Below are 24,585 nucleotides of genomic sequence, written 5' to 3'. Positions count from 1 at the left end.
TATTGCTCACTCAAATAAATTTATCTCATTTATACAATGTGATTTTCTTGATTTTTTTGGGGATATTCTATCTCTCAATATTAAAATTAACCTACCCTTAAAATTATAGACTGTTCATGTCTTTGTCAGTGGGCAAACTTACAAAAACAGCTAGGGATCAAATAATTATTTCCTTCACTGTATCTCTCTCTCTCTCTATCTATCTATCTATCTATCTATCTATCAGTATATCTACCTATCTATCTAAAGACATCGGCTCTCGGCTGCCACAGAAATTGCACATCCATAAGATGAATTTTTTTCATTTTCATAAGGATAGCACTATTTGCCTCCTGGAGTTCAAATTTTTCTTGAATAGTTTGCAGACTCCATGTACAGAGCCCCTAAGTGCTAGAAGAGCAGAATCCCCCCCTCAATTGACCCATTTTGGAAATGATTCCCCTTTGGGAATTTATCTACAGGTATAGTGATGATTTTGACTGCTTGGGTGTTTTCCTGAAACAAGCAGCAGTGGATGTTGCAGAGTGAAAATTGCAAACTGCCATTGTAGTGACCAGTACCTTGTACTGACCAGTATGTTGTAGTGACCAGTACATCATGCTCAGTTTATGCTTCTGGAGACATGCACTCACAAATTAGGTGAGGTCTCATCGCTATAGAAATGCCAAACATGTGGATGCAAACTGCAGTTTAGGCAAACTGGGGCTCAGAAGGAAGGTGGGCATATGAATTTGGGAGCTCAGAATTTGCTGGATTTCTTTGGGGGGGGGGGCGAGGAGCCATTTCGCTTTTCAAGAGCCTTTGTACTACAAGTAACGTGAAAGCTCCCTATGTTTCCGATAACAAATGACGGACCTGAGTGGGGGCTTTTTTTGTGGATTGAGTTGAAGCTTTTTTTGCAACATTTTACATAATATTTTGGATCACATTTATCCTGATCTTGATGCTGAGGACGTATATTGGGGCTTCCATCTAAATCTCCAAGTGATGTGATTCAGATGTAACCCCAGAGGGATTCATTCACTATAACGAGGCAGCAGAGTTTCTCTGGACTCCATCTGGCCTCTGTTCAGCGGTGTCCTTTTTTTTCAGAGGTGTACAAAACTGTGGCCGACGGCATTTTATGCACGCTTAAAAATACAGACACCGCCGGATCACAGGCCAGACAGCATCCACAGTGCCTCCATCTGCCTCATTATAGGAAATCTTCTGCCGGGGCTTGCATCTGAATCAAGTATTTCAGAGATTTACACGGAAACCCCGGTGTAAGCGTTCAGCATAGTGCACAGGATAAATGTGCGCTGAGCCTTACTGCGATCCTTGGAAAGCAGAATGAACAAATCAACAGCAGGCGAAAAATTGGTTTTATTTATATTTTTGCCTTTCCTTGTACAGTATAAGCAATTAAATGACTTTATTCTGCGGGTCGGTGCGATTACAGTGATACCAGACTTATATTGGATTTTTTGTTTGGCTGCTGTTACACACTAAAAGACGCTTTTGTTTGCAGAACTGCATCACCATATTTTGAGAGCTATAATTTTTCCATATTTTGGCCAACAGAGTCATATAAGGGCTTGTTTTTTGAGGGATGAATTGACGTTTGTATTGATTCCATATTCGGGCACTTGCCATTTTTTGATCAGTTTCTATGCCGGGTTTGGGAGGCAGAATGAACAAAAACCAGCAATTCAGGAATTGTTTTTTTGTTTGATTTGTTTATGTCGTTCTGCGAGTGGTAAAATTGATAAGGCAGCTTTATTATTCTTCAGTTCAGTATGATAGATTGTTTTTTGTAAGACAAAATGACATTTTCTTTACATTCGTCTTTTTGGTGGCTTTTTATTCCAGTTTTTGTTTGGCAGTATGATGATAAAGCATCGTTTTTTGGCTTGTTTTTTTTTAATTTTTACGATGTTCACTAAAGGAGTTAACTAGTGGGAAAGTTTTATACGTCGGGTCTTTCCGGACACAGCGATACCAAGTACGTGTCCTTTTTTTATTTACATTTTTTTTCATAAAAATATTTATTTATGGGTACAATATATATATATATATATATATATATATATATATATATATATATACAGTACAGACCAAAAGTTTGCAGTCATCAAAGCAAAAGGTGGCTACTTTGAAGAATCTAGAATATAAGACTAGAGATGAGCGTTGTTCGACTCGAACTGTTCGCCAATCTCAAATTCGAGCTGTTTTGGGGGGTGTTCGAGCCGTTCGGCGAACACGAACAATTTGAAAAAAATTCGGCTGTTCGAGGTTATGTTCGATAACTGTTCGTACACCAAAATCATAACTGGATTTTTTCTCAGTGATGATGAAAATTAATGTTAATACGCAGTTTGAGTGTACAGCGGGGCGGGGGGAGGGGCAGGGGATGGATCTCTGCAGGAATAATGAAGATCTCCATTTTTTTTTTCTCTTTCCCGCATTTACAGTGGGGAGGTGCAATCTGTCAGCCTATCAGCAGCGCACACACGGAGTGAAGTGCTTTTTTTCACACAAGCAAGGGCATGTGTCATTGGCAGTGTATGTCACATGTCCTTGCCCTATAAGACCCAGCCATTTTCCCCGTCGCCACCATTTTCTCACTGCTGCAGCTGCGTGTTAGACGGCACCGCTGTTGCTGTGTGGGCTATACCTTGTTAATTTCAAGCCAATTTTCGCACAAATCTACAGATAGCTTGGAAGTAGGGAATAGTTGTAATTGCAGTCCTTTTAAGGACTAGGTTACAGCATTTCCTACGACTTTTATCAGGCAGGTCAGTGCTCTTAAATAGATAGGTTGTGGGAGTAAAGACTAATTGTAATTGCAGTCCTTTTCAGGACTAAGTTACATCGTTCCTATCAGTTTTTGCCAGGCAGGTCTGTGCCAGTGCTGTGCAAGTTTTTTTCACAGCATTTGGCTAAATCTAGCAAAGCTAATCCTCTTTGGCCTATTGCAGAGTGTGTTAGTCAGTGGAGTAGCCTATCTGTGTTGCAAGCTACACCACCTGTGTATAGAATACCAATTTTTTTACTGCACCTAGTGAAGTAAAACCTTTTGGGCATAGCATCATTCTATTAGTCCATCTATACTGACCTCCATCACGTTGCAAATTGAATATAATTTTTTTCTGCATCTAGCTCTGAAAAAATATTTGGCCTTCTAGTAGTGTGTGGGACTTGTTCTATTAGTCCATCTATACTGACCTCCATCAGGATGCAAACTGAATATAATTTTTTTCTACATCTACCTCTGAAAAAATATTTGGGCTTCTAGCAATGTGTGGGACTTGTTCTATTAGTCCATCTATACTGACCTCCATCAGGTTGCAAACTGAATATAATTTTTTTCTGCATCTAGCTCTGAAAAAATATTTGGCCTTCTAGCAGTGTGTTGTACTTGTTCTATTAGTCCATCTATACTGACCTCCATCAGGTTGCAAACTGAATATAATTTTTTTCTGCATCTAACCCAGACAATAGTTTTGGCCTAAAACCACAGTTTGGCCACTCAGCTCTGCTCGGTTCCCATCCATAGTTTTTTTGTGCAAACAACTCCAGAGTTGTGAATTAGTTAACCACCAAAATGAGTGAAAAAAGGCCTGCTGCTGGTGGAAAGGGGAATAGGCATGTTGGGAAGGGGAAAAAAGGTTGTGTCCGTGGAGTTGGTGTTAAAGCAACAGTATCATCTGCAGAAGAAATACCATCTTCCAGCAAAACTAAAATGTCTACTTCTTTTAGCAGCAGGTGCTTCAACGGATATCAAGTGCTCCTTTCAGTGAGCTCTCCTCCACATCAACTTCAACATCACAAATACTCCAGTCCTCAGAGGTGTCACCCCAATCGCACTTGCTTCCTCACAGCTCCCAAATCTCCAGCTGCCCATCTGAGTATGAGGTAGAACAGATGGTTGAGTCTGCAGAGCTGTTTACTCATACTATAGCCTGGGATCAGAGGTCGGCTCCAGCGCTTCTGTGAATCCAGACGAGGAAATGATCTGCACTGATGCCCAGAATCTTTATGAGTCGCATCCAGGACCAGAAGCAGAAGGTTCTGACCATAATGTAGACCCTCATTCCCAAACTGTAACTCCTGTTGGTGGAGACAATGAGGAAGACGATGATGAGACTCAAATACCTGATTGGAGCGACAACTTTAGTTTTTTGTCAGGGCAGGAACAGGTTGGCTCTGAGGACGACGGGTGTGATAACACACAGGGTGATGATGATGAGGTTGGAGATCCCACTTACTGTCAACCCACAGTCAGCCAAGAGATGAGGTCAGCAGAGGAGGTGGAGGAGGATGCTAGTGACGACGAGGTCAGTTTGCGCCTTCCTGGACAGAGACGTAGTACTGGAAGCATGTCAACAACTGCATCCTCAAACACAACTCTGCCTCTCACCACAAGTCGTGGTGGCTCTTCAGGTCGCATGGGTGCTAAGCCTTGCATAGCCTGGGCATTTTTTCAGATCGATAAAGATGACCCAACTCGTGTTATCTGTAACATTTGTCAGCAAAAGCTAAGTAGAGGCCAAAAAATACATAGTTTGAGTACTTCATGCATGAACCGGCACATGGACATGAAGCATAAGTTGCAGTGGGAAGCTCACTGTGCTACAATGCTGCCTAGCCGGCCGGGCCAGCCGCCGTCTGCCACATCTTGTGCATCCGCAGCCTCTTCATCCTCTGTGACTGGGGGGACAGCAGTCACACCTGTTTTGGGACGCAGACCTCTTTACCCGCAACAGCCAGCGTGATTGGCAGTTCATCATTTTCTTTGGAGGTGGTAACACCAGCTGGTGTTCAGCTCTGTCCGACATCAATAGCACCACCTTTGGATCAAGGCAACCTAACATGTCCGCCTGCATCTTCCTCACAGACCGGCAGTTTGCCGGGGACACCCTTCTCAACCCCGGCTAAGCACAACAGCCAGCCCTCAGTCCCTCAGATGTGGACAAGTAAAAGACCATTTCCTCCTAGCCATGAGAAAGCTAAGAGGTTGAATTTCACCATCTGCAAGCTCTTGGCTACAGAAATGCTGCCTTTCCGCCTGGTGGACACAGAGGATTTTCGAGACCTTATGTCCGTCGCAGTGCCCCAGTACCAGATGCCCAGTCGGCACTACTTCTCAAAGAAAGGTGTGCCTGCGCTCCACCAGCATGTCGCACACAACATCACCGCTTCTTTGAGAAACTCTGTGTGTGACAGGGTGCATTTCACCACAGACACTTGGATGAGTAGGCATGGACAGGGGCGTTACATGTCGCTGACTGGGCACTGGGTAACTATGGTGACAGCAGGACAAGGGGCTGCTGTCCAAGTCTTGCCATCCCCACGACTTGTGCATCAATCCTCTTTATGTCAAAGTTCCTCCACTGCTTCTGCCTCCTCAACCTCCTCTCGGTCCTCCACCTGCACCCAAAGCCTGTCTGGTCATGCCACAAGCTTTCTTACTGCACAGAAGGGATCCTGCACACCTCCTTACTATGCTGGCAGTAGGGCTCAACGTCATCAGGCGGTTTTTACTTTGAAATGTCTGGGAAATGTGAGTCACACAGCAGAGGAGTTGTGGTCAGCTCTGGAGAACCAATTTGATGAATGGTTGTCTCCACTGGACCTGAAACCAGGGAAGGCCGGGTGCGACAATGCTGCAAACCTGGGTGCGGCCCTTCGCCAGGGCAATGTCACACACGTGCCTCGTATGGCTCACGTGTTGAATCTGATTGTCCAGCAATTTTTAGCCCACTATCCCGGACTAGATGGCCTTCTGCAGAGGGCACGGTCGCTGTGTGCTCACTTCTGCCGTTCGCATCCCGCAGCTCAGCGACTTACATCTCTACAGAAGTCGTTGGGCCTGCCACTTCACCGGCTAAAATGCGATGTGCCTACCCGGTGGAATTCAACTCTGCACATGTTGCAGCGACTGTGGCAGCACCGACAAGCCCTGGTGCAATACGTCCTGACGTATAGCCTGGGCCAACGGGATCCAGAGGTGGGGCAAATCACGCTGGAGGAGTGGTCTCAGATCAGGGACCTATGCACCCTTCTGCACAGTTTTGAAATGGCGCCAACGATGTTTAGTGCTGACGATGCCATTATCAGCATGACTATTCCGGTGATTTACATGCTGGAGCACATGTTAAACAGAATTTGGAGTCAGGTGGTGGCACAAGAGGAGGTGGAGGAAGTAGAGGAGGAGGAGTTGTATGCGGAAGGGCTAACATCTGCAAGGTCCAGACGGTCGGCAGCACCAAGGCGGCAGGCATGTGAGGGTGGGGGAGATGGTTTTACCAGGGCACATGGTAGCAGCCAAACTAGTGAGGAAGGTGCAGGAGCCCAGGAAGAAGTGGAGGACGAACTGATGGAAGACTCATCAGATGAGGGAGACCTTGATCACATTTCTGTTGTGCGAGGTTGGGGGGAGAGGACAGAGGAAGGAAGCATGATTGTTACCTCGCCACCAACACAACAGGGACTTGGTGCTCCTGGATGCGCAACACACATGAGTGCCTTCTTGCTGCACTACCTGCAACATGACCCTCAAATTGTGAGAATTAGAAATAATCCTGACTACTGGGTTGCCACACTGTTAGATCCCCGGTACAAAAGTAAATTTGCAGAAATAATTCCTGCCATAGAAAGGGATGTACGCATGCAGGAGTATCAGCATAGACTTTTGCAGAATCTTACATGTGCTTTTCCACAAAACTCGAGTGGTGCACGTAGTGAATCTCACAGTTCCAACTTGCCAACCGTGGGACCGTCGAGTGTTCAGCACTCAAACCGTAACAGAAACACAGTATCTGCTGGTAACATCAATTTTGCGGAATCATTTCACCACTTTTTCAGCTCATCCTTTGCAAGGCCACAGGAGACAAGAAGTCTGACACATAGTCAATGCCTAGAGACGATGGTACAGGAGTATCTCCAAGTAAACATTGAAGCCATGACTGTGTCACTGGACCTTTGCTCCTTTTGGGCTTCCAATCTGGATAAATGGCCGGAGCTCGCCACTTACGCCTTGGAGATCTTGTCATGCCCCGCAGCCAGCGTTCTGTCTGAACGTGTGTTCAGCGCTGCAGGTGGTGTGCTGACAGATAAGCGCACGCGGCTCTCCACTGATAATGTAGACAGACTCACGTTCATAAAGATGAACAAATCATGGATCCGAAACAACTTTTCTACCCCTGTGTCATCCTGGGGAGAGTAAAAGCTTGATGATTGGTTAAAATCACCTCACCAACCGTTTTAAGCTTTCAAATTACTAATCATGTTTATCTGTATCTTGGCTGGAAAATAATTTGGGCTTTGTAGCAGTGTGCAGTACTGATTCTATTAGGCCATCTATACTAAGCTCCACCAGATTTAAAATTAATAATAATTTTTAGCTGCATCTAGCCCGGAAAATAATTTTGGGGCTCCGAGATGCGCAAGACACATAAGTGCCTTCTTGCTGCACTACCTGCAACATGACCCTCAGATTGTCAGAATTCGAAGTAATCCTGACTACTGTGTTGCCACACTCTTAGATCCCCCACACTCTTCGATCAACCTTTTCATTTTAATAAAGACCAAAAAAATGGTCATTTTTGAAATTATAAGCATTAGCAGGTTATTAGAAACTGAAGTCAAACAGTTTTCAACTCAAAACTTTATTCTAGGTGATGTTACATTTGCACATAGGACCCCTTGTTCGAAAGGAGCATCTGAACTCTCTCATCCATTGAATTTGTCAGGTTTTGGATGGTTTCTGCTTCAATTGTTTTGCATGAGGACAGAATACCCTCCCAGAGCTGTTGCTTAGATGTGAACTGCCTCCTGCCATCATAGACACTCCTTTTGATGATGCTCCAGAGGTTCTGAATGGGGTAGAGGTCAGGGGAGCATGGGGGTCTCACCATAAGTTGGTCCCCTTTTATGTCCATATCAGCCAGAGATGCAGATGTGTTATGTGCAGCATGAGGCGGTGCATTATCATGCATGAAAATGATCTTGCTGTGGAATACACGGTTCTTCTTCATGAACCATGGCAGGAAGTGCTGTTTGAGAAACTCCACATACATTATGGAGTTCATCTTTACCCCTTCAGGGATCCTAAAGGGGGCCGACAATCTCTCTCCCCATGATTCCAGCCCAAAACATTACTCCACCTCCTCCTTGTTGGCGCTGTAGCCGTGATTGCATGGGGTGTCCATCAACCAGCCATCCTCCACTCCATCCATCTGGACCATTGAGCGTTGCACGGCACTCATCCTTGAACAAAACAGTTTTGAAATCAGTCTTCATGTAATGTTTGGCCCACTGGAGCCGTTTCAGCTTGTGTGCAGAGGATAGAGGAGGTCGACAGGATGGCGTACGCACAGCTGCAAACCTATGAAGGACCCTGCATCTTGTTGTTCGGGGGACGTTGGAGGCACCAGCAGCTTCAAAAACTTGTCTGCTGCTATGACAAGGCTTTTTTGCCGCTGCTCTTTTAACCTGATGTAATTGCCTGTAGGAAAGAGTCCTCAATTTGCCCTTATCAGCACGCACACGTGTGTACTGTGAATCAGCTACATACTTCTTGATTGCCAAGACACTTCATCCTGATCATCGCACAATGTTGATTGTAGTCATGCCTTGACCTAAACACTCCACAATTTGTTGCTTCTCAGCAGCCGACACATCCTTTTTCTTTCCCATTTTGGCAGAAAATGTAGGCTGCTTAATAATGTGGGACAGCCTTCTTAAGTAGTCTTGCCGTTCATTGGACACACCTGCCAAACTAATTAGCACAGGTGTCTGCAATTGATTACAGTGATATAAAGAGCCCTGACACACATCACCATCAATGAGTTTAACTGACAAACAAACAAATTCTTCCCTTATCACTCCTAAACACTATTTGCATAATAATTTGGAACACAGTGTATATGTGCTTTTCCACAAAACACCAGTGGTTCACGTAGTGAATCTTACAGTTCTAACTTGCCAACCGTTGTCTGTATGGAGTTGTTCAATAAAGGGCCCAAAATTAAGATAACATAGACGGGAAAGGTCTCTATGAATAGGAATTCCTAAGAATTTGATACCCTGTGAGGGCCAGGCAAAGGGAAAGTTGGACTGGATGGAATCCTGTATGGATTTGGGGAGGGAGACATCGAGGGCCTCAGACTTCGCTGTATTGATTTTAAAATTTGACCATGTAACAAAGTGATCTATTTCAGCCATAACAGCCTGCTGATGTATATATGTGATTGACATCATCAGCAAATGCAGAGCACTTGTACTCGGTGCCTCCCACCTCAATCCACCTAATATTGGGGTTATGGCGAATTGATGAGAGCAGGTGCTCCGTCACTAGGATGTATAAGAGAGGGGACAGAAGACATCCCTGCCTTGTCCCATTGGTGATTATGAAAGGTGATGAAAATGTTCTGACGCGCCCCCTGGGCCTTGGGACATCCGGAGCTGGACCCTTTTAGGTGGATGCTGGTGGTTGTAGTCTCCGTGGCGGCGACCCGGTTCCGTGGCTCAGGGCGGTCAAAGCAGTGGCGGAACTATTTATGTGGTTTTGATGTTTAAATGTCCGACTACGCCACCCGTGGATTGCGGTCAGAGTTAACCGCCGCTGCAGGACAGACTGCTGAGGCTGGTGTTGTGGGTGCAGCAGAACGTAGCATAACTCCCCACAGGATGAGTATAGCCTCAGGGCAGTGTATGCGGAGGATGGGGGTGATGGTGCAGGGCAGCAGCAGTAATGACACGGAGTCAGTGATGCAGTCCAGGGCCTTTACTCACTGTTCTTATTATCCAGACCACGTCTGCAGGTAACGGCTGCCCACGTCTTACTGTGCTCACCAGGTGAGGGGCTCAGACAACTCCCAGATAACTTTGGAGCGCTTCACAGGACCCCCTTTGTGTGTCCTTTGTCTGACCTTTCTTACCAACCCTTCTGTCTGGCTGCCTCGGGCCTCCTCTTGGTAAACTTGGCGCCAGTTTACCTGACCCTATGTGCTGCCCTCCTAGCGGGTGTAGCAATGGGCTGCGCCACATAAAATATCACAGCCTCCGGTTTCTAGCTGAGGGTCCTTTCCTGCCTCCACTTGTTTCAGGGACCGGTCTCCACCTTTGGCCTGACCCCTCCACGCAGGTGGATTCGGTCGTGCGGTGGCGACTCGCCCGTCCACACCCCTGGGATCCCTTCGTTCCTCGTTCCTGGAGCCTTCTCCGCTCCTCTTCCTTCCTTCTCCCTCTTCCAGGCCTGGGCCTCTGTTACTAGGCCCGCCTCTGGAGCAGAGCTCATACAGAGCCCCTGCTCCCTGTCACTTCTGCTCAGACTTCTCTGCACTGAACTAAGATGGTGCCCACCTTTTATACTCCCTTCTCAATGCACCCAGGAACTGTTTCCTCCCTGCTCCTGCACTACAGGGTTCCCCTTCCTCAGTGTTCCCTCCCCCCACTCCAGCCAGGAACAGGGAATGTCGTGCCCATCTCAGGGGCATATTGGTCGCCATGCCCCACGGCAATGTGGTGTAATGCATGCAGGTGTCGGGGTCCTGATCCACACTCCATCCTTACCTGAGAATGAGATATCACAGCTCTGGGTGAGGTGCAATACCTCTGCAGCAACCGAGCCCTCGGGGTGCTACAGTTCCATTTATCTTCAGCCTAGGTGACGCATAGCGATACAGGGCCGTGATTTTGGCTATAAAAGAGTCCCCTAGACCCCTACCCCAACCTTTTTAAGAGAATAATATATGGCGTGCCAGGAGACTCTATGGATTGCTTTCTCAGCATCCAACAAGAGTATCTAATTACAAATTTTTAACTGCATCTAGCCCAGGAAATACTTTGTGCTTAGTAGCAGTGTCTGCTAGTCAGCGGATTATCCCGGCTGTTAAGCAAGCTACACCACCTGTAATTTGGACACTTAATTTTTTCAAAGGAAATGCTTCGGGACCACGGGATACTCAGTGAAGAGCATCAGGAGGCACCCCAAGGCATAGGGGCTGGGACTGGAGGTAGGACGCCTTGCGGTGGACAGCTGAGCTCGATCCTTATAAAAGCTTTTTAACTGCAGCAGCTTTAGTGGACGCTACTGGAGCTGGAATTACGCGGCTGCTGGCATGAGACTTGCCCTTCAATAGATCCTTGTAAAAGGATTTGAAGTGTATTCATTCAAATTACAGAGACAATTTAAATTAAAAAGCTTAGAGCTGCCTCCACCACAGGGGGGCTCGCTCGACCTACCAGCGGACAGGCACCAGTATTGGGAGAGGGGGGCTGGCCGTCAGGGTCCACCGTGGCTCTGGCACAAACCCGGCAACACGGAGGTGGCAGGAACGGACTGGCCGTGTCGGCTTCTCACTTTTTGGATTTTAGAAGGGCATGACATGCCTATATCTGTGTCTCCCCCTCCTTTTACTCCTCCACCTCTTTTCTTTTCACATGACTATATGTACTTGTCACTTTTCCATGTGTTAGTTATGTCTTCTGAGCAGTTTGTCAGGTTTTGGACACCTTTGAAGGTGTTTTCTATGTGTTTCTATGTGTTTTTGTTTGCCTGCCATTGGTTTTAACGGTGTTCGAAGGTGTTCGACGAACAGTTCGACGAACAGTTCGGCGAACACAAGGGTGTTCGACTAACCGAACCGAACTCGAACACTACGGGGGTGGCTCAACACTATATAAGACATATTTTCAGTTGTTTCACACTTTTTTGTTAAGTATATAATTCCACATGTGTTAATTCATAGTTTTGATGCCTACAGTGTGAATGTACAATTTTCATAGTCATGAAAATACAGAAAAATCTTTAAATGAGAAGGTGTGTCCAAACTTTTGGTCTGTACTGTATATATATATATATATATATATATATATATATATATATATATTTTTTTTTTTAATTTTTACAATTTTTTCACCTCTTTTTACTTTTACTATTCTTACATTTTACTTTGTCCCACTATGCAGGCTTTCACTTTTTGCAGGCTGATAGCTTTGTATAGTATAGGAATGCACTGAGCAAGATCTAGCAAGTTTGCTAGCTCTGGTGACCTGGATGTCATCATGACAACATCTGGTCACCATAGTAATGATCAGCCCCCTGCAATGATGTCACAGGGGTGATGATCCAAGGCAGACTTTATCCCTCTGCCTGCTCTCTAAATGCTGCGATCGATTTCGATTGCAGCATGTAGGGGGTTAAAATGCTGGGAACGGTGCAGCACCAATCTTGGCACTGAGTTCCCGGTATCAGCTATCAGAATCAGCTGACACCCGGCGGTGGTCGTGTGCCCACAGCCTCTGTGAGCACAAAATCGCCTGTACATATCTAAGGTCGGTAAGCAACTATAGTGGTAAGTGGCGTTAGAGAGTTTATTAAACAATAAAAGGGTTGTGTTTTATAACCTTAATTCCCTGTCTAGTTGTTCTAGTACTTCCCTAACACAGCACAATTCTTTCCTTCTTGGTAAGTAACTACCGACATGGATACTTTCAAGGTTATTAAGAGGTTAATGGTGAAATTTGACATTTGTTAACAGCTTTTGCATTGCTAAATTAATAAAATAACAAGCAACTTTGCAAATAGCCTTGACAGATTATATTTTATCATTCTGTGAACACAGTTCTTATGAAGTATACCTCCATGATTGGATTTCAGATAAATAAAATGTATTTAACCTAAAAGCCAGCTTGAAAACCAAAATGTGTTTTTCAATTTTTCCTGAGTACATAGATACCCCATGTGTAGGGGAAAACTATTGTTTGGGTACACAGTAGGGCTCAGAAAGAAAGGAGTGAGGTTTTGGAAGCAGACTTTGATGAAAGGGTCTGAGAGTGTCATGTCGTGTTTGGAGAGCCCCTGTTACGCCTAAACAATAAAAAAAACTCCATAGTGACGACATTTTGGAAACTAGACCCCTCAAGAAATTTATCTAGATGTGTGGTGAGTACCTTGAACCCACAGGTGCTTAACAGAATTTTGCAATGTTGATCTGTGAAAATGAAAAAATATCTATTTTTCCCACAAAAATGTTGTTTTAGTTCCAATTTTTTTAATTTTCATGAGATAGCGCTATTTGTCTCCTGTAGTACAGATTTTTAATTTTTTTTTTATATGAAATAATGATTGTTACATATCTACTGTTCTATATTGTTTTATACAGATCTCCCGCCATATTGTCAGTCACATAAACAATTTATAATATTATTGTGGATTATTTATTGCATCTACTATTGTTTATCGATTTCTCCAATTCCTGCGCTTGATACATTTGCAAGTTTCTGCAGATGGATGGTCTTTGAGTACATGTTTGTGCAGGTCTGTTTTGCTGCAGTATACAGTGGTGGCCAAAAGTATTGGCACTCCTGCAATTCTGTCAGATAATACTCAGTTTCATCCTGAAAATGATTTCAATCATAAATTCTTTAGTAGTATTATTATCTTCATTTAATTTGTCTTCAATGAAAAAACACAAAAAGAATTGTCCTAAAGCCAAATTGGATACAATTCCACACCAAACCTAAAAAAGGGGGTGGACAAAAGTATTGGCACTGTTTGAAAAATCATGTGATGCTTCTCTAATTCGTGTATTTAACAGCACCTGTAACTTACCTGTGGCACCTAACAGCTGTTGGCAATAACTAAATCACACTTGCAGCCAGTTAACATGAATTAAAGTTGACTCAACCTCTGTCCTGTGTCCTTGTGAAAACCACATTGAGCATGGAGAAAAGAAAGCAGACCAAAGAACTGTCTGGGAACTTGAGAAACCAAATTGTGAGGAAGCATGAGCAATCTCAAGGCTACAAGTCCATCTCCAAAGACCTGAATGTTCCTGTGTCTTCCGTGCGCAGTGTCATCAAGAAGTTTAAAGCCCATGGCACTGTGGCTAACCTCCCTAGATGTGGACGGAAAAGAAAAATTGACGAGAGATTTCAACGCAAGATTGTGCGGATGGTGGATAAAGAACCTTGACTAACATCCAAACAAGTTCAGGCTGCCCTGCAGTCCTATTTCTCTAGCTGATGTTAGCTGCTATTAGAGAAGTTTGGGATAAATGGATAGAGATTCCTCCAAAATTATACAATACTAGGGAAAATGTCACTGTGGATGAACAACTTGTGGCATTCCAAGGTACGTACCCATTCAAACAATATATACAGTGTAAGCCAGCAAAGTACGGCATCAAGATATGGATACTTTGTGACAGCAGAAGTTCATACGCTCTAAACATTCAGGTATAAACAGGAAAAAAGCCTGGAAAAAAGCCTGAAAAGAATCAGGGTATACGAGTCATTTCAGATTTGACGTATGGACTAAGAGGACAAAATTTGACAACTTTTTTACATCGCACCAACTGGAGCAGCTATTGCTAAAACGAAAACTTGCAATGCTGGGCACTGTAAGAAAAAGCAAGTCTGTACTGGCACTAGGTATCGCTGGTAAAAGAGACGTTCATAGTTCAACGTTTTACTTTACTGGAGATACGACAGTGGTTTCTTACAATCCCAATAAACCCAAACAAGTCATTCTGATGAGCAAGATGCACCATGACAATGCAGTAAGTAGTCGAGATGACAAAAAGCCGCAGATGATATCAAATTATAATTCCACCAAAGGGGCAGTTGATATACTAAATCAGCTAATCACTTTGTACACAAGCAGACGCTAAACCAATCGTGGCCAATGATTTTGTTTTATAGCATTCTTTATTGTATCTGCCAACAATTAATTTGTTTTTTGGTGTGAAATAAATCCCTATTGGAACGTCAATAAACTGCATAATCGAAGACTCTTTCTTAACGAATTAGGAAAGTCATTTGTTGTGCCATCTATTTTAGGAAGAAATGTAAAACCCCAACGCGGAGGAGCAGCAGCCATAGTAAACCATATCCAGCAGCATGCTCAACAAAGCAAACCCACATCCTCCACCAGCATCTGGACAAAGCCTAAAAAGGAAAAGATGCAGCATTTGTCCATGTTCATGTGATAAAACAAATATTACATGTTCTAGTTGTAGTAAATACTTCTGTAAAACACATGTGAGATATTTCTGTGCAGAATGTTAGAATGCCTGAATATATCAATAAGTGAACCTGTACAACCCTTTTCTAAAGAAAATAAAGCAAACTGAAGTTTTGATTTTAATTTGTCATCTGTTTTTGACCAACCATGTTCACATACAGTTAAATAATGCAACTGGTTTTCAAATAATATGCTTAGAGTAGCCAAATGTCAAATTAACAGACTTTAATAGGTTGAACATTACAAGTGTATAGCTAATACGAACAGAACAGCACTGTTAAAGTGATTCTTTAACCCCTTTAAAGCCCAAGATGTACTAATACGTATCTGCGATCGCGCCCGCACACAGGCTGTGCGGGCGCGATCGCCGCCGGGTGTCAGCTGATAGCACCGGATGTCAGCTGTGACAATGTGCTGGGAGCAGTCCCGCACTGCTCCCGGCACATTAAGCCCCACAATGCTGTGATCAAAGTCGATCGCAGCATTGCGGTGGCAAGGGGACGTGATCAGTATACTCAACTCCTCTCCTGGCCTCCAGCGCTGTCTGCCGCTGCTTCGTCATGACAACATCCGGGTCACCAGACAGCAGGAATATATTTTGGTCATGCACAGTGCATGACCATAGTATCTTCTGCATCTGCAGCGCTGACAGCCTGTATAGCAGAGGGATGGTGCTCCATCCCTATGCTATACAGGCAATCAAAATAAAAAAAATGAAAGTCCCATAGTGGGACAAGGTGTAAAAGAAAAAAAAGTGTCAAAAAGTGAAAAAAAATATATAAAAAAATAAATAATCCACCAAAAATAAAAATATAATGAACCCATTAATAAATATTATTATGAAAAAAAAACAAAACAATAAAAGTACACATATTTGGTATCGCCGCATCCGGAACGACCTGACCTATAAAACAGTCCCACTAGTTAGCCCCTTCAGTGAACACGGTAAAAAGATAAATAAAAAACAAAGCAAAAAATAATTCTTTATCATCATTATTCTGCCTCCAAAAAACAATAAAATGTCACGTGCCTGAAAATAAAAACGTCAACTCATCCCGCAAAAAACAAGCCGCCACATGACTCTGTCAGCCAAAATATGGAAAAATTATAGCTCTCAAAATATGGCGATGCAAAAACTAGATTTTACCAAAAAATGCGTCTATTAGTGTGTGACAGCTGTCAATCATAAAAACCCGATATGATTCTGGTATCACTGTATCACACCGACCCGAAGAATAAAGTCATCTAATTACTTATACCGCATGAGGAAAGGCTTAAAAAATAAACTCTCAGATTAAGATTAGGGTTGTGCTAGGGTTAGGGTTGGGGTTAGGATTAGGGTTGGGCTAGGGTTAGGGTTGGGCTAGGGTTGTGCTAGGGTTAAGGTTGGGGTTAGGGTTGGGCTAGGGATGGCGTTAGGGTTGGGCTAGGGTTGTGGTTAGGGTTGGGCTAGGGTTAGGGCTGGACTAGGGTTGAGCTAAGGTTAGGGTTAGGGCAGGGCTAGGGTTTGGGTTGGGGTTAGGGTTGTGCTAGGGTTAGAGTTGGGCTAGGGTTGGGGTTAGTGTTAGGGTTGCGCTAGGGTTGGGGTTGGAGTTAGGGTTGGGCTAGGGTTAGGGTTGGGCTAGGGTTAGGGTTGGGCTAGGGCTGTGCTAGGGTTAGGGATGGGGTTAGGGTTGGGCTAGGGTTGGGGTTAGGGTTGGGCTAAGATTAGGGTTGGGCTAGGGTTGTACTAGGGTTTGGGTTGTGCTAGCATTAGGGTTATGGTTGGGGTTAGGGTTGGGCTAGGGTTAGGGTTGGGCCAGTTTTGGGCTAGGGTTAGGGTTGGGCTAGGGTTGTGTTTGGGTTAGGGTTGTGCTAGGGTTAGGGTTGGGGTTAGGGTTGGGCTAGGGTTGGGGTTAGGTTTGGGTTAGGGTTGGTGTTAGGGTTGGGCTAGGTTTGGGGTTAGGGTTGGGCTATGGATGGGGTTAGGGTTGTCTAGGGATAGGGTTGAGCTAGGGTTATGCTAGGGTTAGGGTTGTGCTAGGGTTAGGGTTGGGGTTAGGGTTGGGATAGGGTTGGGGTTAGGTTTGGGCTAGGGTTGGTGTTAGGGTTGGGCTAGGTTTGGGGTTAGGGTTAGGCTAGGCTTAGGGTTGGGATTATTTTCAAAACTAAAAAAAAAAAGATGACGATATGGCGACTAGTGTTGAGCGCAAGTGCTCACTACTTGAGCTTGCATCGGGTGCTTGGGTATGCGCTGAGTATAGCGGGTGCTCGAGTGACATGCTCGAGTCTCCGCCCCATATGTTTCACGGCCAAAAAAAACTCGCGGGGATTGCCTGCCATGCACGAGCGATCCCCGCAGTGCATGACCAAAGTATCTTCTACATCTGCAGCACTGACAGCCTGTATAGCACAGGGATGGTGCGCCATCCCTATGCTATACAGGCGATCAGAATAAAAAAAATGAAAGTCCCATAGTGAGACAAGGTGTAAAAGAAAAAAAAGTGTCAAACAGTGAAAAAAAATATATAAAAAAAAATAAAAAAAAATAATCCACCAAAAATAAAAATATAATGTACACATTAATAAATATTATTATGAAAAAAAAAACAAAACAATAAAAGTACACATATTTGGTATCGCCGCATCCGGAACTACCTGACCTATAAAATTGTCCCACTAGTTAGCCCCTTCAGTGAACACGGTAAAAGAGATATTATTCTGCCTCCCAAAAAACAAAAAATGTCACGTGCCAGAAAATAAAAACGTCAACTCATCCCGCAAAAAACAAGCCGCCACATGATTCCGTCAGCCAAATTATGGAAAAATTATAGCTCTCAAAATATGGCGATGCAAAAACTAGATTTTACCAAAAAATGCGTCTTTTAGTTTGTAACAGCTGTCAATCATAAAAACCCGATATGATTCTGGTATCACTGTATCGCACCGACGGGAAGAATAATGTCATCTAATCACTTATACCGCATGAGGAAAGGCTTAAAATATAAACTCTCGGATTAGGGTTAGGGTTGTGCTAGGGTTAGGGTTGGGGTTAGGATTAGGGTAGGGCTAGGGTTAGGGTTGGGCTAGGGTTAGGGTTGGGCTAGGGTTAGGCTAGGGTTAGGGTTGGTCTAGGGTTGGCATTAGGGTTGGGCTAGGGTTGGGGTTAGGGTTGGGCTGGGGTTAGGGCAGGGCTTGGGTTGTGCTAGGGTTAGGATTGGGCTATGGTTTGGGTTGGGGTTAGGGTTGGGCTAGGGTTAGGGTTCAGCTAGGGTTGGGGTTAGGGTTAGGGTTGCGCTAGGTTTGGGGTTGGAGTTAGGGTTGGGCTAGGGTTAGGGCTGGACTAGGGTTGAGCAAAGGTTAGGGTTAGGGCAGGGCTAGGGTTTGGGTTGGGGTTAGGGTTGTGCTAGGGTTAAGGTTGGGCCTGGGTTGGGCTAGGGTTAGGGTTGGGCTAGGGTTGTGCTTGGGTTATGGTTTGGGTTGGGGTTAGGGTTGGGCTGGGTTAGGTTTGGGCTAGGGTTGGGGTTAGGGTTAGGGTTGCACTAGGGTTGGGGTTGGAGTTAGGGTTGGGCTAGGGTTAGGGTTGGGCTAGGGTTAGGGTTGGGCTAGGGTTGTGCTAGGGTTAGGGTTGGGGTTAGGATTGGGCTAGGGTTGGGGTTAGGGTTGGGCTAGGGTTGTGCTAGGGTTAGGGTTGGGCTAGGATTAGGGTTATGGTTGGGGTTAGGGTTGTGCTAGGGTTAGGGTTGGGGTTAGGGTTGGGCCAGGGTTGGGCTAGGGTTAGGGTTGGGCTAGGGTTGTGCTTGGGTTAGGGATAGGGTTGGGGTTAGGGTTGGGTTAGGGTTAGGGTTGAGCTAGGGTTATACTAGGGTTAGGGTTAGGGTTGTGCTCGGTTTAGGGTTGGGGTTAGGGTTGGGCTAGGGTTGGGGTTGGGGTTAGGTTTGGGCTAGGGTTGGGGTTATGGTTGGGCTTGGTTTGGGGTTAGGGTTGGGCTAATCTTAGGGTTGAGATTTTTTTCAAAAGTAAAAAAAAAAAGATGACGATATGGCGACTATTGTTGAGCGCAAGTGCTCACTACTTGAGCTTGCATCGGGTGCTTGGGTATGCACGGAGTATCGCGGGTGCTCGAGTGACATGCTCGAGTCTCCGCCCCATATGCTTCATGGGCAATATAACCTCGCGGGGATTGCCTGCCATGCACGAGCGATCCCCGCATGTTTTTTTTTGGATGTCTAATAACCATGAAACATGCAAGCGGGGACTCGAGCATGTCACTCGAACACTCACTATACATGGTGCATACCCGAGCACCCGATGCAAACTCAAGTAGCCAGCACTTGCACTCAAGACTAATGACAACTTATTCAATATCATGACCTAATGTTATCAAATTCTGTGTCATACCTCTGGGTTCAAAATGTTCACTATACCCCTTGATAAAATCCTTGATTTGTGTAGTTTCCATAATGGGGTCACTTGTGGGGGGTTTCCACTATTTAGGCAGATCAGGGGCTCTCCAAATGCAACATTGCGTCCGTGTTTTTTCCCCACATAGGGGGTATCTGCATGCTCAGAGGAAATTGCACAACAAATTTTGGTGTCCATTTTTTCCTGTTACTTCTGTGAAAATAAAAAATTTGGGTCTAAAGTAACATTTTTTTGAAAAAAGTTAAATGCTAATTTTTTTCTTCCACATTCCAAAAATTCCTGTTAAGCCCCTGAAGGGTTAATAAAATTCTAGAATGTGGTTTTGAGCACCTTGAGAGGTGCAGTTTTTATAATGGAGTCACTTTTGGGTATTTTCTTTCATAAAGACCCCTCAAAGTGACTTCAAATGTGATGTGGTCCCTAAAAAAATGGTTTTGCAAATTTTGTTGGAAAAATGAGAAATTGCTGATCAACTTTTAACACTTATAGCTCCCTAATAAAAAAAATGTTGGTTTCAAAATTGTGCTGATGTAAATTAGACATCTTGGAAATGCTATTTATTAACTATTTTGTGTGACATATCTCTCTGATTTAAGGGCATACAAATTAAAATTTTGAAAATTGCAAAATTTTCAAAATTTTTGCCAAATTTCTGTTTTTTTTTCACAAATAAACACAAGTGATATCAAAGAAATTTTACCACAATCATGAAGCACAATATGTCACGAAAAAAATTTCTCAGAATCAGGGGGATCCATTCAAGCGTTCGAGAGTAATTACCTCATAAAGTGACAGTGGTCAGAATTGTAAAAATTGGCCTGGTCATTAACATGCAAACCACCTTGGGTTGTAAAGGGGTAAAACTGGCTTGTAGGTTTTAAATAATTTTAATATGCTGCTATCTTATTTTCTAGTTTTTTTTATTGCTATTTCAGGTGAATTATTATAAGTGATATAAATAAAGGCTATGTAGTCTGATCCTGTAGTTATATGATACTTCCCTTCTAGACAGCAGAAGCAGATGAGAGATACTGACACAAGATTGCAGAATTGGTCTATAGTCTGGAATTCTTTGGAGTCTGTAGCCATTGAGACACATACTGTAGATCTGCATAAAAACTCTATTCAATCTATAAGGAAAATATTGCAAATGGCTATATAGTGTACATAGCCCTTTTGTAATATTTTTTAGAGTTGGGTGAAATTTTTTTGACTTGATATCTTGTTTTTGATCTCTTCTTTTCTCTTGTGTTCTCCCGTAAACCTCCTTACAAGACTTCAAAATCTCAGAAAAAAATGATTGTACAAAACGATACAAGATAAGGTAAACTTCTGTAAGTGCTTATAAAAATAAACTACTGAAAATCTTTCAAAGGCATGGTGTATGCAAAATAAAAGCTGAAAAACAAGAGCGTGTTATTAATTATAAAATTACTTTTTATCAAGATGTATTTTTGGATTTTATTGATACTTTGGATGTCATTTAGTATATAGTTTGATATATTTAAATATAAAATTGATTTAAAGATTGTGCTATTTTATTATACCTCTTTTTAATATTAGATAAACATTGGTTTATTGCATATAACATTGCAAGATTTTTTATTTTAGTAAGAACTTCAAAGTCAAATGTTTTGTTTAGGTCCATCTTTGTTTCTTGATGTTATGGATAATTTTTCTATGAATGTTCATTTTATTAGGAATTGTTACAATTTATTCAATCTCATCTATTTGGCTGTGCTGAGATTTTGAAATGGTATAAACACTATTACTGTATTTCCATTTCTAAAGCATCAGCATAACAAGATGTGAAAGACTGAAGAATAGGAAAATGGAAAATTACATGAAAGTGTGTTAAGTGTGTCTTTAGCTTACTCATACAAGAAATATGACAATTCTCCCTTCTGCTGACATACGGATCATGATAAATGTGGGTATTCTAACTATCCTGTAATTTAATGAGGCACTGCATCCACAATATGCATATTTCAAATTCTATTGTTCCTTACACAGTGAAAGTTATTATCTTGGAAGATCTATGAATATGATAATACTTTGATAACTATGAATTGTGTAATTTGTATCAAATTATATTGATTTCAAAATTATTTGCATAACAGTGCACAAAAGATACTTTTATTAAAATGTAGTAAATTTCTTTAGCTAAAGGAAAATACAAACAATTTTTGAAACTGTAACAAAATTATTTATACAATACCTAATAATAAATAGTAAGTATAGTGATATGCATAAAATGAGACTTACCACTACTACTACTACTGTTAAAATAATATTATTATTAATAATAATAATAATAATAATAATAAAAAATGGAAGAAGTTATATTATTATAAGAGAGGAGCATATTCCTGATTTATGGATCTGTATGACTACATATAAGTAGTGATGAGCATGATCGCTACTGCTCGGTGCTCGCCCGAGCATCTCACTGCTCGAGATGCCCTGCGCTCGCCGAGTATTTCCGGGGTTGCTCGGCAGGAGCTCGGGTCCTCTCCCTGCATGTTTGGCGCTCTTTAGAGAGCCAATGAACATGCAGGGATTGTCTACCACACACTGTAATGCCACAGCCATGTTGTTTGTAGCTTTACAGTGATTGACTGGCCACACAGCGTCATCAGGTCTATATCAGACCTGGCGCCACCATGCCTGTCACAGTCTACTCTGGAATCAGGCAGTGTAGAGAGAGGTGCTGCTGAGCAAGGGAGAGATTTGCTTCTTAGTTAGTGTAGGTGTTACAGACTATATTAGAAACACATATCCATCTCAACAAACAGTCCTTCTGAGGACTAATGTAGCTGCAGAGATATCAGTGCTAGGCAGGCAGACAGTGTATGTGGCACACTGCAGTGCATATAGCAAGAGGATCCATTCCAGTTCTGTCTGCTGCTGGTGCTTTTACAGATATTTATAGAAATAGCCCCAGGTATCAGGGGTCAGGAATAATTTTTTTGGATCTTAATCCTGATTATTTGCTGAAAAAGCAATTCAGAGAGCACCGTTTTTTCAGCTCCATTTGCTTGTTTACACTGCAGAATTCAGCCAGATCCTTTTGATATTACAGCACTAAAAATCCATCTAGGACCCAGCCTATTTTGAGCCTAAAGACCTTGGCATTTTTGTCAATTCTGACCAGTGTCCTTTTACGAAGTAAAAACTCTGGAACACTTCAATGGATCCTAGCGATTCTGAGATTGTTTTTTCGTGACATATTGGGCTTCATGTTAGTATTAAATTTAGGTCGATAATATTTGCGTTTATTTGTGAAAAAATCAAAAGTGATGTGACGCAAAATAATTAATAAATAACATTTCCCACATGTCTACTTTACATAAGCACAATTTTGGAAAAAAAAAAAATTTTGGTAGGAAGTTTGAAGGGTTCAAAGTTCATCAGCAATTTATCTTTTTTCCAGCAAAATGTACAAAACCATTTTTTTTAGTGACCATATCACATTTGAAGTCCCTTTGAGGGGTGTACATGACAGAAAACACCCAAAAGTGACACCATTCCAAAAACTGCACCCCTCAAGCTACTCAAAACTACATTCATGAAGATTATTAACCCTTCAGGTGCATCACAGGAACAAAAGCAACATGGAAGAAAAAAATGAACATTTTAATTTTTCTTAAAAAATTTTCTTTTAGCCTAAATTTTTTAATTTTTACATGGGTAACAGGATAAAATGCATCCTAAAATTTGTTGGGCAATTTCTCCTGAGTTCACAGATACCTCATATGTGGTCATAAACCACAGTTTGGGCGCACAGCAGGGCTCAGAAGGGAAGGAGCGCAATTTCACTTTTTGAATGGAAAATTAGCTTCAAAAGTCAAATTGCACTCCTTCCCTTCTGAGCTCTGCCATGCGCCCAAACAGTGGTTTATGACCACATATGAGGTATCGGTCTACTCAGGAGAAATTGCCCAACAAATTTTAGGATGGTTTTTATCCTGTTACCCATGTGAAAATTAAAAAATTTAGGCTAAAAGAAAATTTTTGTGAAAAAAAAAGTACTTTTTTGTTTTCACAGATCAATTTGTGAAGCACCTGGGGGATTAAAGTGCTGACTATGCATCTAGATAAGTTCCCTGGGGGGTCTAGTATCCAAAATGGGGTCGCTTGTGGGGGAGCTCCAATGTTTAGGCACACAGGGGCTCTCCAAAAGCAACATGGCGTCCGCTAATTATTCAAGCAAATTTTACATTCAATGAAAAAAAATGAAAAAAGAAAATTTTTGTGGAAAAAAAATACTTTTTCATTTTTATGAATCAATTTGTGAAGCACCTGGGAGTTCCAAGAGCTCACTATGCATCTACATAGGTTCCTTGGTGGGTCTAGTTTCCAAAATGGGGTCACTTGTGGGGGAGCACCAATGTTTAGGCACACAGGGGCTCTCCAAACGCAACATGGTTCCAATTTGTTAGCGGACACCATGTCATATTTGGAGAGCCCCTGTGTGCCCAAACATTGGAGCTCCCCCACAAGTGACCCCATTTTGGAAACTAGACCCCCCAAGGCACCTATCTAGATGCATAGTGAGCACTTGGAACCCCCAGGTGCTTCACAAATTGATTCGTAAAAATGAAAAAAATGAAAAAAAAAAACACTTTTTCATTTTTACGAATCAATTTGTGAAGCACCTAGGGGTTCCAAGTGCTCACTATGCATCTAGATAGGTGCCTTGGGGGGTCTAGTTTCCAAAATGGGGTAACTTGTGGGGGAGCTCCAAAGTTTGGGCACACAGGGGCTCTCCATACGCAACATGGCGTCCGCTAATTATTCAAGCAAATTTTACCATCAAAAAGTCAAATGGCGCTCCTTCCCTTCCAAGCCCTGCCGTGCACCCAAACAGTGTTTTTTCCCCACATATTGGGTATCTGCGTGCCCAGGAGAAATTGCACAACAAATTTTGGGGTCCATTTTTTCTTGTTACCCCTGTGAAAATAAAAAAAATTGGGTCTAAAGTAACATTTTTGTGAAAAAAGTTAAATGTTCATTTTTTTCTTCCACATTCCAAAAATTCCTGTGAAGCACCTGAAGGGTTAATAAAGTTCTTGAATGTGGTTTTGAGCTCCTTGAGGGGTGCGGTTTTTAGAATGGTGTCACTTTGGGGTATTTTCTGTCATAAAGACCTCTCAAAGTGACTT

This window comes from Phyllobates terribilis, unplaced genomic scaffold, assembly GCF_046119375.1.
Source record: "Phyllobates terribilis strain yellow unplaced genomic scaffold, ASM4611937v1 Scaffold_10__3_contigs__length_209671492, whole genome shotgun sequence".
NCBI lineage: Eukaryota > Metazoa > Chordata > Amphibia > Anura > Dendrobatidae > Phyllobates > Phyllobates terribilis.
Note: the sequence above shows the minus strand (reverse complement) of the source record.